The sequence below is a fragment of the Chinchilla lanigera genome, unplaced genomic scaffold (genome assembly GCF_000276665.1).
Source record: "Chinchilla lanigera isolate Chin_1 unplaced genomic scaffold, ChiLan1.0 scaffold00019, whole genome shotgun sequence".
Lineage (NCBI taxonomy): Eukaryota > Metazoa > Chordata > Mammalia > Rodentia > Chinchillidae > Chinchilla > Chinchilla lanigera.
In genome coordinates this window covers 10506189-10523490 of record NW_004955420.1, presented here as the reverse complement: position 1 = coordinate 10523490, position 17302 = coordinate 10506189, and the positions used below count along the sequence as shown (strand labels likewise).

Below are 17302 nucleotides of genomic sequence, written 5' to 3'. Positions count from 1 at the left end.
GTTTCTCTACTCTGGTCAAACACTTGATCTTTTAGATCTCTTAAGATTTGGGGTTGCAATTCCTGACTTACTGACATAGAAACAACATTTTTTTCAATATAGTTTTATTTTTTATTTTTTTGGTTTTTCTCCGGTACCGGGAACCGAACCCACGACCTTGCGCTTGCCAGGCAGGCGCTTTTGCCGCTGAGCTAAATCCCCAGCCCCTCAAATTAGCCTTGGTGAGAAGGACTCACCCGTGCCAGCAAGGCCCAGAGGTTGAAACATCAGAAAACACAAAACGTAAAGAAAAGCAGGTCAATCCTTGCAGCCAGGCCACTCTTTTTGAGGATGATCATAAAATGGACACAGCTCATGCACACCTCCTTGACTACCAGTTTTCTGTGTTTTTCTTTCAGATCTGCTAGTTCCCCTTCCTTCCTTCCTTCCTTTCTCTCCTTTTCTCTTCTTCTCCTTCCCCTCCTCCTCATTCTCCTCTTCTCTTCCTCTTCCCTTCTTTCTCCTCTACCCCTTCCTCCTTCTATTTCCTTCCCTTTTTCTCCCCTCATCTTTGAGAGGGAGTCTCCAGGTTGATCTCAAACTCATGACTCCAGTCATCCTCCCACCTCAACCTTTTCATGTACAGACTAGATCTGTTAATTCATTTAAATTATAGAAAAGTTTTCCTGGTCTAGGGACTCTTTGCATCCTCAGTCCTTCTTATTTTTATTTTGAGACCAGATCTTGCTAAGTTGCACAGGCTGGCTTGAACTTGTGACACTCCTGCTTCAGCCTCCCAGAGTGCTGAGGTTACAGATGTGCACCACAACGTCTTGCTCCTTGGGGTTCTTTGAATTGATCTGAGGTTTTGATTGTCAAATTCAATGTGCCTCCTGTCCACCATATATTTAACAGCTAGCTTAATTTATAAAACAAATCTTATTTTATTCTCTACCAAACTGAAGAGGTTTTTCTCTATAGTGCCCAATAAGACAACACCGTCTTTAGAATGTACAACATCAACTTGAAGCGACTATTTGAATATTTATAATACCTCACTGCAGACTGTGCAGTCCTCAGTCTTTCCAGCAGATCACAAGTTACTGACGGTGACACTTCAGTGGTGAACCTGAGAGGGAGTCACTTCTGATGACAGTGGTCACACAAAGGATGGAGGTGACACTTTGGTCATAGAAGCTTCTGGACATATGGAGACGTTTTATGGGCCATAGCGAAAGAAAGGAAAGTAGCAGCAGATACTCTTTGCAAAACTGACTGAAACATCTATAGGTTGATTCTGAATAACATTTTTGGGAGTCCTGTCACAGCACTTGTCTTAGTTACTTTTCACATTGCTGAGACAAAATACCCGACACCCAAAGTTAAAGGGGGAAAGGTTTGTAGAGCTTACAGTCTGTAGAGGTTTCGGTCCATAATCAGCTGGCTCCAAGGCAGGGTGGTGTGGCTCACAGGCACCACAGAATTGGAACAGCTCATGACAGGCAGAAGGTAGCAAAGCCAGCAAGGGACAAGACAAGCCTTTTCTGTCCCTTATATTGTATCTAGGTGTTATGGTTTTTGTCTGTGTGTCCCCCCAAAGCCTCCTGCAGCCCTGGGGCAGGCTATTAGAGTTTGAATATGGGTGTGAGAGCTACACCTGCCCTGGGGTGGATAGTTTGCATATGTAAGGGAGAGGAAGAAGTGCTTGGGCCATTCCTCCTAGATTCTACAGTGGTGTGTGTGTGGTGGCGGCTTTGCTGTGCTGCCGCCCTGAGATGCAGCCCTCTGCCACGTGCCACTCTGCCTTATAATCACCAAGTACAGATTAAAACTTCCATGAACTGTAAGCGAAATAAACCTTTCCTTCCTTAATTTTGGGCGTCAGGTATTTTGTCCCAGCAGCGAGAAAAAAAGTAACCAAGACACTAGGCTATCGGTATTATGGAGGTGTCAAAACAATCAGTAGACTGATTTAGTAATCATCCATCCGTAATCCTAGCACCCTTAATCCTAGCACTGCAACAAAAATCAGTCACACCCTCAATTCAGCCACCTCTGGAAAGCCCTCCTATGACTGCGTGAGGCTTTGGGAGGATATCTAGACACAAGCCACTCTAAGCCATCAGAATTTTTTGCAATTGTGGGAATTTCATTCTACTCCTCATTTACGTGACACAGTGACTCTAATCTTTATTTGATGTTCATATAATATAAAATTATTCTATGACATTGAAAAAGATTTCTCTGCACATTTCATTTTAAATATGTCACACCTCTAAACTCATAGAGACTAACACTGACAGAAAATTAGACCTGTGTTCTCATTACTGTGTGACCATGAGCAAATTTGTGTTCTCATCAATTAACTATGGAAGAGAGATTTTAGATTACACCTCCAAAATCTCCCTGAGCTTTTCTGCCTTGAAAACTGAGCCCAGTATATAAATAATGTGGAAATTCTAATACTAATGCAAAAGTTTTCTTGATCTTTTAGTTGGAACTTAATTGTAGAACTATCAGAAGTCATTGTAATTATCAGAAATAGAATGAAACATTAAGGAAGTCAAGTTACTCATTTGTTCAGAGAAACAAAATTATTTTATAACTTTATAGAATACATTTACTGAAATAGGACAGCAGAAGTTGCCACATGTCCTATCAACTGGCTGTGTGTATGTACAAGATATGCATAAAAGTGGCATTCATTTCTTTGTTGACATATTTCTGGCATATGCTGTATGGTAATTTGCACCTTTATTTGGCTTTTATTTCATATTCTTGGCATTCTCATTACTTGTTTACAGCACTCTTCTTAATTTCCTTGATAGAAAAAAGAAAAAAAAAGATTCCAAACTCTTTGAAGGAGATATCTTATTCACTTTGTAGACCCCAGGATTTTGTATAAAGGATCCAGTAGGTGTCAGTTAAAATTGAAGTAATGTGGGAATATCCTCCAACAAGTGACTTTTATCATAGCAGAACCTTAAACAGTCAACACGATATAGCCTTTCACAGTGAAGTAGAATGTGGACATCCAGTTGACTGGGCGTGTGGTAGCTTCTGCTGTCCTTTTTCAGTAAATGTATTCTATAAAGTTATAAAATAATTTTGTTTCTCTGAAGACCTTTGACAAGTAACTTGACTTTCTTAATGTTTCATTCTATTTCTGACAATTACAGTGATTTCTGATAGTTCTACAATTAAGTTCCCACTAAAGGATCAAGAAAACTTTTGCACTAATATTGGAATTTTCACATTATTTATGGCTCATGGAAGGGAAGACGGTCTTCTAAAATAATGTTGATGACACACCTGTATAAGCTCTGTTGGATTGAAAAAATCTTTGGGAAGATATTTTCATCCTTTAATACCTTTCCGTTTATATGCAATGTTTTGGATCTGAAAACTAGGAAGGAGCAGTGGGTGGGAAGGAGGGAAGCCAAATGTAGAACTGGTACCAACAGATGCAAACATACCATGAAAATCTTTGGCCCAGAAATAATAGCTTACCAAAACACACATACACACACACACAAAGTTGTGGACTCCTGAACAGATACACAGTCATCTGTATAGACAACAGTACTGTTGGCCAGTGGTCCCGGAGGCAGGCCAACCTCCCATCCAGATGCCACTGCCAGTGAAGGACCATTTGGCATCTACCCCTCTGGCTGCCAACCTTCCCTCCTCTCTCTGGCATGAATTTTTGCAGGGGCTGCTCCAGTAAATGAGGGCTCTGAGGAGTTCAGTATTCATAGGTTGCAACAACAGAGAACTCAATGCCACAAGAGCCAGCCTGTATAGTATTTGAATGGTTTTATCCCTTTATTTTTTTTCTTAAGTTAAAAGAACTCTGACTTCTATTTCTTTGTCCATAGATAAATGCAATTGCTTTGGAAATGAAGAGTGATACATTTTGATCTCTGCATGGAGCCAACTTTTCCCCGGCCAGAAATACTTTAGAAGTTTTTAAAGAACAAGAAATTGAAAACACATATGGAGAGAGAGAGAGAGAGAGAGAGAGAGAGAGACAGAGAGACAGAGAGACAGAGACAGAGACAGAGATAGAGACACAGAGACACACATAGAGAGAAAAGGAGTAGGGTGGGGAGGGAAAGGAAAGGCAGGGCAGAGCAGAGCAGCACAGATAAGAAAAGAAGACTAGGAAGTAAAATATACTGGTCTTTCTGAGAGAAATTGTTTATCCCTTCAGTCTTAGCCAGAATACATGATGATCAGAAGATTTCAATAAGGACATATTTTTAAAAGTGCCAATCAAGTAAGTATCAATATAAACCTATGGCAGTTTACATACAACTTCCAAAAGAAATTAATACGAGCACTGTCTCCTGCCCTTGTAATCATCAAGTCCAATTTCTTCCTATGTGAACTTGTTTCTAGCAACAGTGCCATTTTCTAGTCCCCAACCTGCCCCACCAGGAAAGGCTTTTTCTCCGCTCTTTTGTCCCTCCTCTCACACCGTTGAGCCAGAGCAGGCAGGCGAGTCCACTGAAAGGACCAGTTTTGACTCTCCTTTTGAAGAGCAAAGTTTTGAGACACCTCTGATGAAAGGGAAAATTATCAGAGGATGGCTTGACACTGAATAATTCTGACGAATTCCGAAAGATGTCATGGCCAAAATCACATGCTTTAACTTGCACAATAAATAGTAATTTTTAATTTAGATTTCTGTCACGGTAAAACCAAACATGGAGCTGCTATTGCATTCATGAGAAGAGAAAAAGCAAAGAGGGCAGGCCTCCGGTGCTCTTCTTCACTCTGCTAGCTGATTTTGCGTAACTGTAGCATTTGAACAGGAGGGAAGTTTTTGTGTACTCTTTAATATTTCTCTAATTTTTCCATGAATACCATAAAGTCTTTGCAAGTGAGTTTTTGGCAATTCAGGAGTAAAGTACAAGATCTTAATCATAAAAGAAGCAATGTTTCCTTGCATACCTTTAGTGGGTCTGCCATATCAACATAACTTGAAGCAACATTAATTTCTCTCTGATACAGAAGAATCACTGACATTGATAAATCATCCTCCCTGAGACATGAGCAAATGAATCAAATGCTCATCACCACACTCAGGAAAGACAATATTTTTACAGTGAGGAATAATACATTAGGCAGCCTAGTTGTGTAACTCTGTTGCATAAAGATTTTCTCATGAGCTATATAACCCTATTCAGGTATCTACTGTATAACTCACTTATTGAAGAGATAGCTTAATGGTAAGAAAGCCTGTGACCAAGGTACACTGTGGAATACATAACTTCATTTCTTTTTACACAATACTCTATTTGATCATTAGACTCAAGTGTGACTATTTGTTTTCCAATAATATATTAATATTGATGAAACTCCCATTGTCTCATTGTGCAAATGTTATGAAACTGTTATGAATTACACTGAAGCGATGTTTCTGTAATTAAGGTTCTTTGGAGGTATGTAAAATACTTTGCTGTATAGCAAACACATGAACAACGGCCATGGTAGTTGTCTAACATCTCCGTAGGAATTTTCTAAGTCACCAATCTAAATGAAGCCTACTGTACTTACTGCATATCTTCCTCTTTGTGATCTCACCTAATTATGCTTTTCTATGGGATTCCCCACTTCCTCTTTTAAGGAGAATATGACTTATCACTATGCGAAACAGTAACTCTGAGAATCCCTTTTCTCTCTGCGAGCTGAAAAAAAGAGGCCAAATTCATGGAAAGATAGAAGTCTCCCTTCCACTGACTGGAGGCAGAAGAGCGCACCAATCCACATTTCCTTTTCCCTCCCACTTCCTTTAGCAGTCTGTGAACACCAGCCTTCCCTTTCTCTTTCTGTGGCGCATCTGTGCACCTGTAAACATCTAGAGACCTACACACATCCCCCCACAGGCCATACTGTCTGGTCCTTCCTAACTGAATGAAAACTCCAAATTGCCAAGACTGTGAATAACCTTTTTCATAGACACGTGCAATCCACATTACAATACGTTTTGTGTTTTCAATGGACTGTCAGTAATTACTCATGTGTGCATTTTATGCTTTTGTCTGATTATTTATATTATAAGCACTGATTTTGAGGAATACTAACAATGTTAGCTAAATTTGTTGAGCACTTACTATGTGCTTTACATGCATCTTTTTTCTCCAGTGCCCATAAGTCTGTAAACTTTGGTGAGTTTCCAAAATGTTTCCATTTTATGTACGAGGAAATGAGGACTGGAGAAGCAACATAGTTAAGTAGTTGAACTGGTGTAATGTGAACCTGGCAGTTTAAACCTGGAGCTCATAGTATAAAACATTATGCACAACATAACATGTAGGTGAAAAAGGATTTGCGACTTCGTGAATTTAGAAACATTGAGTTACATTAAGTTATACAAACTTTTCTTGTGTGATTTTTCAGAGCCGGCAATATGCCCATGAGCATTAACTTCCTAAGGCAGAATTTCCAAAGGTGATGTTTTCTAAGGTTACTGATCCTTATTTATTCTCTCATGTAATTAGCATTCCTCAGGCTACTCTTGGGAGTGCTTGGCTTGGTATGTATGTTTAGGAGCAAAATTGCTGCATCAACCCAACTATACTTCTACTGATAGTTTTAAAATTCTGAATGAGTCATTATTCTTTAGCCAATGAAAATATCTGAAATTAATGATGGATCATGGGGTGAAGGGCCCAAGACTCAGAAAACACACCAGGTGAGATATGTGTGAATAACCACGGGAGAATGCAGAGAGAATCGTGCAATTTGCCTTTCCAGTTTATTTTTCCTTCTAGAATCTACTTGTAGGAGAAAGAGCCAAACAGTAAGAACAGATGATGTCCGTGCTCAGCACTCACAGGGTGCAGAGAACTCTTTACCCCATTATCTCATCTGCCTCCAACAATAATCCATTTTATAGGCAAAGTAATGAGATCAGAAAGCCTTCAGAGCCAGGAAGTGGTAGATCTGGAACTCAAAACTAAGGCTTCTGGTTTCTAGTCCAATTATTTGTTTTTCCCACAGAATTCCACTAGTACTCTCAAAAGCTTGATTTCCAGGGGATGTCCTGTAATTGGGTAATATTCAAGTCACTGTTTAATGCCTCTAACACCTGTGGTTCACAAATAACTGCTGATTAGACCAAAGAGCCTGATGCTAACGAGAGGGCTCAGAAAACAAGTGCCTGAGCCTGAACGTCTAGTTTCAAGAGCTCTGACACCCACGATGGCTGACGCCTTGGGCAAAAGATTTAACTCTTATTAAGTTACTTAATTACCCAAAGAAAATGAAATTATACTTAGTACATTGTATCAAGCAAGACAGACAAGTGGCCAATGTGTTTTCAGAATAAGGATTAAAATAGGATTTTTCATGAACAGAATGTCTTATCCAAGAATGTCTTGCTTCCTGAAACGGCTTTATTAATCAGGGTTTGACTTTCTCCTCCAAATTTCCTGAGTGTATGTGCTAATGGTTTCAATGCTTGCATCGTCTCCAAAATCCGTATGTTGAGACTTCATGGGCAATGTGATAATTTCAAGAAGAGCCGCTGCTAGGAGGTGCGTGAACCGAGAAAGCAGAGCCCTCGTGAAGCAGACCGGCACCCTTACAAATGAGCTGTGCCCGCCCTTGCCCTTTTCCCCTTTTCCTTCCAGTGTGGAGACACAGTGCTCCTTCCTTTTGGAAGATGCGTCAGCAGGGTGCTGTCTTGGAAATAGCGACCAGGCCCACACCAGACAACACGCTGGTGTCTTGATTTTGTGCCACAGACTCCATAACTGTGAGCAATACCTTTCCGTTATTTATAAATTATCCCATCTCATGCATTTTGTGACAGCCGCACAAATGGCTATAACAATACACTTTAAATATTTTCAAGTCTATACACAGTGTGATTGAAAAAGACAGTAAATATTTAAATTTAAAAATTTATTACACTAAAAGACCTCTTGCCATGAATAGCCCTTTTACACCTCCCCTTGCTTCAGACACACTTACCCCATCATTCTTGCCGCTTTTTGAAGGAGTTCTAGAAGTCCTCTTCTTTTATTGACCATCTTTGGTTGTGCTGCTGTGGCTGCCTTGCTGTCCTGAATAAATTCAAAGCCTTTACCTCCATGGTTGTTTTGCATTTGGGGAAGCACCAGACCCAGTGAGCAGGTGCGTGGAGACACACTGCATGTTTTTATGAGCCTGCTTTTCTGTTGGACGACACTTGGCAACAGCGTACGCTGAATTTTCGATCATGCCTTATACATACACTCATGAAAGAGAATTTCCAGAACTGCTTCGGAGAGTGGCAAGAAAGAAGTGTTCAAAAGGAGGAGGAGTATTTTCAGGAGGATTAAGAGTAATGTATCTTTTACTGTAATAAATATTTTATTTAATTAATTAATTAATTAATTAATTAATTTTTGGTACCGGGAATTGAACTCATGACCTCAGCCTTGCCGGGCAAGCGCTTATGCCACTGAGCTATATCCTCAGCCCTGCAATAAATATTTTAAAATCTAAACATACATTGTATTTTTTTGATCAACTTATGCATAAGTGTGTGTGTGTATGTGTGTAAGGCTGGAATGCTCCCAACTTTCTTGATTTTTTTTAATAATACTGGTAGGCCAAATGAAATACATGGTAGTTTCATTTATTAAGTAGTAAGGCCAAAGGCATAAATAAGTATTTATATATTTATGTCTGAATAACTTAATAGCCTTTGGAAAACAATCTGTATTACATAATTACATATAGTAGGATATAAATATATATAAGCTGAAGGAAAAATATTCTTAAACAATTGAAATTACTTACTAAGGGACTACATGCTGCTGTTGGCCACCACAAAGCCTCTGTCCTTGCAATCAGATTAGCTGCTGCTGTTCTCACGTGCTACTGCAGCTGGATTCTAGGTGTGGTTCTTACTTTTTATCAAAGCATCCAGAGAAACCACAGCTCTGAAAAGGTAGGAAATAATCAAAGCAATGTGCTATGATTTAATGTTAAAACTGTGAGTAACCTAGGACTAGGAGTTCACAGAGTGTTTGTGTTTCCCTCAAACATAGAAAATATCCCACAGCACCCCATAGAATCCATGGCAGTGCCTTGGGGTACCTCTACACACAGTTCGGGAGCCACCGCACTGTGGTGTTATATATGCTAATCTATGTTTCAACAGAAAGGATTTAACCATTCAAACGGTGTTGAGCGGGGGACAGAAGGAGGGGGGGGAGAGAGAGCGACTTCAGCTAACTGTAGACTTTCTCTCTTCTAAGAAGGAAAGTAATCTAGACACCCAAAATAAAAATAAAGAACACAATGAAAGACAGATAGTAGTAGATAAGGAAGGAGATAGAGCTTTTGCCAAAGGAAGGGGACCAAGAGGGAGAGGGAGGGCAGAGGGAGGGGACAGGGAGGGATGATAAAGGAACGAAGCTGTGTTATGTACAGGTACCTACTCCCTCCCCACAAGGAATGTCAACATTATGCACCGCAAACATGCACTAGCAAAAATTAAAAATTCAAAAAGCAAAACACAAAGTAGCCCATTGTGTACCAAGCAGGTAGAACACCCGTACTGCTGTTTTCCTCCACCCAGGGGAAAGAACAAGGGAAGCAAGCAGAGTGAGACACGGTGCACGAGTCTGTTGATATGCACTGGGAGACCAGACACTACTTTAAAATGGATTTAAATGAACTGAAATTCTTTGCAGAATAAAATGAGCAATGAGGTGGAAGAGAGAGGGGAGACAGCTGGAGGTAGGGGGAGAGGGTGGATCTGCAATGAGCACAAATGCCTGAGGGGAATTTTAAGGATGCCCTACTGGGTTATGAACACAAACCATTTTCCCAAACCTTCAGTGCAGTCTGTTCTACACAAATGATGCAATGAGCAGTCTTTGATGGAATTCAGAAAGGGCTGGTGTTGATTGTTGGATCACAGAGGAGAGAGCAGGAAATCACGGCGTACAGATGATATTGAGGACACTGGGGAGTAGGCTCTCAAAACCCGAGGGACCCTAAGGACCAAGTCACTCGGACTGCCCAGAAAGCTTGAGATAGAGAACTTGATAAGAGAGGGAAAGAGGATGACCAAAGGCTTGGTGGATCATGAAGGTCCACACATAGATCCGGGGGGTAGTGATGAGTCATTAAGGTAGAGACCCGGACTCTGCAGATAATGTTGATCTCATAAGCAGAGTTGCAATCAGAGACTGAAGTGTCTTTGGTGAGTGAAAAGACCAGTCTCAGGTGCAGGGCCACAGCTGCGTGTAGCCTGGCTTTGTGGGCAGAGCTGGCATAAATCACAATCTAAGGAAGTAACGTTGTCTAGGCTAGCAGCAAAGACTATATATCAAGTACTTGTCAGAATCACTAGTGTTTCTGTTTTCTGACCAGGGTTAATTTTTATTTCTGTTAGATGACCAATGGCACAGAGATTTCATACTGTAAGAGACCTAGAGACCAACCAAAAAGTTCTTTTTTTTTTTTTTGCTGAAGACATTATGATATCCAACATTCTTTCAAGACAAAATCCCCTAGGAGACCAGAAATAGAAGGAAACTTTATACACATGATAACATGTGTATGAAAAATCCTTAGCTAGCTGGGCATGGCAGCACATGCATATAATCCCAGTACTCTTGGAGGCTGAGACAGGAGGACAGCAACTTTAAGCTCAGCTTGGCCAACTTAGCAATTTAATTGTGTAAGACATCCACATGGAAAAGAGGTAAAACTATCTCTATTCAGATAATAATTGATCTACTGCATAGAAAATTTCAAAGAACATATAAGAAAACTATTAGAGCTAGTACATAAATTTAGCAAAATTACAGAGTATAAGATCAACACACAAGAATGAGTTGTGCTTGTGTACAAGAGCAACAAACAAGCTAGAAAAATATGAAGGAAACAATCCATTTATAATAGCACCTAAAAGAATAAAAGATCAAGGAAATTTAATTGAGAAGAGAAAATCTTATAAACTAAAGAGTAGAAAATATTTCTGAGAGAAATTTTTTTGTTTGTTTGTTTGTTTTGAGACAGGGTCTCTCTATGCAGTTCAGGATGGCCTTGAGCTCACTTTATAGCCCAGGCTGGTCTTGAACTTGCAACGATCCTCCTGCCTCAGCCTCCTGAGTTTTGGGATTACAGGCGGAGAAATGTTAAAAGACTTAATAAATGGGAAGATATCCCATGTCCACGGACAGAAAAAGACTGGTAAAATGTTGATACTACTTAACAATGTTTGCAGATCCACTGCAATTCCTATAAAAATTTAATAAACTTCTTCCCAGCACTCACAAGGCTGAGGCAGGAGGATCACCATGAGTTTGAGGCCAGCCTGGGCTACATAGTGAATTCAAGCCCAGCCTGAACTGCATAGTAAGACTCTGTCCCAAGATAATCAAATAAACAAACAAACAATTTAATAACCTTCTTTGAAGAAATAATAAAACCAGTCCTCAAATTCATATGGAATTGCATGCAGCTGTGAATAGACCTAATAGTTACAGAAAAGAACAGTGCTGGAGCACTCATAATTTTCAGTCAAAAGGCTTACTTTAAAGTTTAAAATTGTCACTTAAAATGATGGTAGTGCATATAGTGTGTACTGGCATAAAGACAGATACTGAGACTCCAGAAATAAACCTGAACATTTATGGCCAATTATTTTTTGACATATTATCAAGTTCATTCAACAAAGAGAGAGTAGTGTCTCAACAGATGGGAATGGACCAACCAGATTTCTACATGCAAAAGGATGAAGTTGGAGGGCTGGGGATGTAGCTCAGTGGCACAGCACCTGCCTGGCAAGCGGAAGGTCCTGAGTTCGAGTCCCAGTACCAAAAAAAAAAAAAGACAAAATGAATAAATAAATTAACTTTTTTAAAAAAGAATGAAGTTGGGCCTTACCTAACTCAAAATGAAAAATTTAACTAAAAATGTATCAACAACAACCTAAGTATAAAAAACAAAAACTCTGTAATACCAGCAATCTTGAGGCTGAGACAGGAGGATCACTGTGAGTTTGAGGTCAGCCTTGGCTACAAAGTGAGCTCAAGGTCAGCCTGAACTGCATAGTGAGACCCTGTCTCAAAAAGACAAAAACAAAAACAAAAAAGCCCAAAACAACAACAAAAGCAACAAAACAACAAAAACTCTAAAACTCCTAAAAGGAAACATAGGGCTAATTTTCGTAACCTTAGACTTGTAATGGATACTTAAATATGAAACAAAATGCACGAGCAAAGAGGAGAGAGACAGAGAGACAGGGAGAGAGACAGAGAGAGAGACAGAGAGAGAGGGAGAGGGAGAGGGAAGGAGAGGGAGGAGAATAGATAAATTGGATTTCACAAAAATTGAACACTTTTCTGACTACAAGAACATTACCAAGAAAGTCAAAAAAATAACTTCTGGCATGGGAGATCTTCCAATAATATATCTGATAACATTTTAATACCCGGAACATATAAAGAACTCTTACAAGTCAACAACAAAAAAGACAAACAACCTGATTAAAAACAGGCAAGGAAATTTAAGTGGACAGATCTCCAAAGAGGTTATATGAGTGATCAATAAGACATAAAAAGATGCTCGACATCATTAGCCACTAGAGAAGTGAACATAAAGACCATAATGAGATACTGCTTCACACCTAGTAGGACGCCTGTAACATACACACACCAGAAAATACCATGTAGGGAAGGATGTGGAGAAAGTAGAAGGCTTGCAAATTTCTGGCGGGAATATAAAGTGATGCATTTGCTATGGAAAACAGTCTGAAGCTTGAAAGTTTCTCAAAGAACTAAACTCAGGACTACCATCTGATCCAGCACTCCACATTAGTCCGTTTTTATCTGAAAGAACTGCAATTTGATACTCAACAGAACTTTTTTGAAAGCTTCTAGCAGCAGTATTCAAAACAGCCAAAGGTATACAATTCAAATGTCCATTAATAGACCAATAGGTAAGCAAAATATGGCATATCCATCTGAATATTATCGAGCCTTAGAAAATAAGGTTCTCATGCAGCTAAAATATAGATGAAGCTTGAAAACATGCTAAATGTAACAAGTAAGACATAGAGCAATATTGCATGGTTTCATTTATGTGAAATAACAGAATGGGAAAACCCATAGAGACCGAAAGGAGAATAGAGCTCACCAAGGACTGGCAAGAAAGAAATGCGGAGATTCTGCTTAAGGAACACAGAGTTCTGATTTGGGGGGAGGATGCATTTTGGAAAGGAGTGAGGACGGTTACACATCCTTGTGAATACACTTAATGCCAATGAACTGCACACTTAAAAGTAGTAAAAGTGCAAATTTTATGTTATATATATTTTATCATAATAAAAATGCATAAAAAATTGGTCAGTATTATTTTGGGAAGCTGAGGAAGTAGATATATATTAGAAAAATTGATCTATGTTTTAGGGTCTTACCATTCATAAGATGGTAAAATATGAATAATCTACTCTGCCAGAAAAACCAAACACGCTGGGCATTTCTGATTGACAGTGATAGTATCCCTTACTTCATTGTGAGACTTAATGAACAAGTTCTGCTTGGTTCTTTGGTTGTAACATTAAACAGAAAGCTGGGAAGCTTTTTCATAAATATTTCTTGCAAGAAAGTTATAAGCATTATACCTTGCATGAATTCAATGGTGTGAAATTTTTCTTTCTGAATGAAAGTTGATCATGGAGTTTGGTATGACTTTCTTGAGAATGTTAACCATATCTGTTTATTGTCTTTTTCCTTTATTTTTCCCCAAGAGGATTTATAGAAGGGAGAGTCAAAGGTTCGTTAAAAAAACTGTGATGTAGAAAATTGAGTCATCTAGGATCTGCGGGCTGGGATGAAGGGTCTTTGGGGCCAGTGAGATAGCACTGGGCAGTGGGTTCTGGGCAGTGTGTGCACTCTGCAGAGAGAACCAGTTGGCTGGGCCAGAACCCAGTGACTGATGGCATAAATAGCCTATCATTTGCTGGGAGCAGGATATGAGAAGTCTTAGAGCTTATGTTGATTTTCCCTCAATGTCTTGTTATCTATCTGAAATCTTTCTTAAGGAATGAGATAAATTTAAATAAATGAGAAATAATGCTTCCTATTTATGGTTGAACACAAATACAGTTGAACCTATAGGTAAGGGCAAAGAGACAGTCTGGGCTACAGGAAAATAGTATAAGAAGAACCACAAGTGCTCTTATATGTGTAAAAATGTCATCAGTGATAAAGCCTATATCGAACCTCAGTGCTGTGTGTGCATATGGATGAGGAATTTAAGAATCTCCCTGGCAAAACAAAGATGAAAGTATATTTCATTTGTATGAAAGTATCTTCTCATTTGTCACTATAAAACCTTAACAGAGCAAGCTTGGTAGGAAAAGTGTAAGTGCTGAAATGGTGTGTTTTTAAACTAGGAGAAAAGAAGGCATCTTTGATTTTAATTGCAAATTTTAGGCTTTTAAAAATGAGATTATCATTTGCAGTGTCAAGCGAAATAAAACAAAACAAAAAACAACCCTTAAAACTCCCCAGAGAATAAAGATGTCTTGTGTAGTCCAAGGCAGATTTGGAGTTACCCTGGCACACAAGGATAGTTATTTGATGTAACTATTTCCTTGCTTTAGTAGCCAGGGCTACTTGGAATTACCATATGGTAGAAGGTGTTCTAGTTACTTTAAATATATTGCAGTATTTAGTGATTACTATGAGCTAAACTGGTTAGATACTAACCAAGTGAGAATTTTCTTCTTTTAGATTTAGCTAGTCCTTTCGTATTTGCTTTGACTTTATTTTGGTTTTACTACATTCTTCTGATCCTGTGTTGATCTATGTACATTAGTTTCAGTCACTTTCTTATTTCAGGGTACTTTGTTATTTACAGATTACTCCGGACTTGGCTAATTCAGGTTTTCAAAATTAAAGAAGTAAGTCTTCATCAATTGATTTTCATGAAAGGTTTTTTTTTTTTTTCAATCACAGAATACACAATCGATTTGTCTTTACATATGGATGTATTGAGTCTGTGTTCTCTTTTTGGCTAAAAGACTCTTTCTGAATAGTTGGATTAACTAAAAATGAATTTCTACAAATGACCAGAAACACAAGCCCTGTGAAACATTCTATCCTCTACCTTGCACTCAACCCACCAATATCCCTGCACCAAACTTCTCACTCAGGGCTGGGTCTTTTAAAAACAATATAGCTTGAATTTATAATCTCTGTATTACTTCCTGAACTATTATTATTACTATTGGGTAATACGTGACATATGATAATCATCCTACTTTCTTAATGTTTTGACAGATACTGTAAAAACCAATAAGTGTACGACTGACCATAAAATGATGAGAGGCCACGAGTCACAGAAATAATTCAGAGTTATTCTCTCGCAGTTACACCAAAGTGCATTTTTTGTTTTGAGATTGTAAAAGCTTTTGGACCATGAAAGTCCCCATAGTTCTTTGAACTACTGTACTGCCCTGCACGCACATGGCCTTTGTGTGACATGAGGGCTAACAGGAGATCCTTGCCCTGCTGTAACCCGAAGTGGAATTCCCTGTGAACCAGCTATAGGCCGTGTGGTTGTGTGTATGTAATTGAGCATTTGTGTTCACAAAATGAAATATATTTTAAAGGTAAAACACTGAAAATTATGAGCCATAAGTCCACTACCATAACACAATCAGTGTTAATACTTGGATTACTCTCTCTATAATATTTTTATATTATGTCCTTGCTAGAATTAGGTTTAGTGTCAATTTTTTATTTCTATTGTTAATTTCACAGGTAGAACCGTTTCCTCCTTCAGTGTCCATTTCTTCATTATTGAGCCTGAGCATGTTTTGTAAAAAATTTACTATCTTAAGATTAAAAATGATGAAGTACAGGTCAACATCCAAATACAGCCTCTTCGGGATTTGGAATTGAGGCATTTGGAAAACAACAACTAGAGAAGAGAAAAGGTAGAGCTCTGGGAATCAAGAAAGACATCAGGGCAGAAATTAATAAAATCGAGAAAAACAACAACAACAAAGAATCAATGGATCAAAGAGTTGGTTCTCTGAAAGATTAAACAAAAGAGACGAACCCTTAGCTTTCCTTACCAAAGTAAGTAAAGACCCAGATCCATGCACAAAACAGATTCTGCTGAAATCCAGATTATCACTAACCACTTCAAGAACCTGTATTCTAATAAAATGGGAAATTCAGAGGAAATGGATAAATTCCTCAATACACATGAACTACCAAAGCTGAATCAAGAAGGTGTAAAAATCTTAAGTAAACCAATATCAGTCAGTGAAACTGAAGAAGTAATAAAAAAATTACCAACTAAGAAAAGCCCCGGTCCTGAAAGATTCACTGTTGAATTCTACAAGAACTTTAGAGAAGACCTAAGGGTAATATGCCTCAAACTCTTTAATGAAATTGAAAGGGAAGCAGTACTCCCAAAGTCATTCCTGGAAGCAAGCATTATTCTGACTCCAAAAGTAGAAAAAAAAGAGAACTATAGGCCAATCTTTTTAATGATCACAGATGCAAAAATTCTCAACGAGATACTGGCAAACAGAATGAGCTTTGTTAACACTCATTTTATATATTTAGGGCCTCCAATGTTAAGTGCATATGTATTCATTATTGTGTACTCTTGGTGATTTGCACTCTTTTACACAGAGGCTTTTTTGTCTTTTATGACAGATTTTAACTGAGAGTCTATTTTGGTTGCTAATTGCATGGAATATCATTTTTCATGTCTTCATTTTTAGTTTATGTTGTCCTTGATAAAATGACTTTCATAAGGAAATACAGTAAAACTGTGGATTGTAACTTGTTTTGTGAACATTATGCAAGATGAGCAAACGTTACTAGTAAATTTCAAGTAGGTAAACAAGTAATGTCTTGTAATAGAAGTAGTATCTGATGCCAAACATAAAATGATCACGACTGAGCCAATGTCTCTCTTTCTCTCTCTCTCTCTTTGCAGAATTGTGAAAAAACAACCTACACAATGGGGAAAAACTTTGCCAGCTATTATTCCTTGGACAAAGGACTAATATTGAGAGTATATGGAGAATTAAAAATAGTTGGATGTCTAAAAATAAAAGATCCAATCAAAATATGGGTAAGCGAAAGGAACAGACACTTTTCTGAAGAAATACAAATGGTCAATAAATACATGAAAAAAATGTTCAACATCTCTGACCATTAGAGAAATGCAAGTTAAAACAACACTGAGATTCCATCTCACTCCAAAAAGAATGACTAAGGTCATGAAATCAAATAATAACAAATGTTGTCGAGGTCATGAGGAAAAAGGAACCCTTCTC

The 17302-nt window shown here is 38.5% G+C and overlaps 1 long non-coding RNA gene across 1 annotated transcript in view; it reads left to right on the top strand.

Moving 5' to 3' along the window:
- The window catches only part of LOC106148346, a 28507-nt gene extending 11416 nt beyond the window's left edge, over positions 1-17091 (top strand). Inside the window, exon 3 of the long non-coding RNA XR_001233695.1 lies at positions 16960-17091. This is a non-coding gene — a long non-coding RNA (uncharacterized LOC106148346). The remainder of the gene's footprint in view (positions 1-16959) is intronic.
- Positions 17092-17302: the final 211 nt, after the last annotated feature.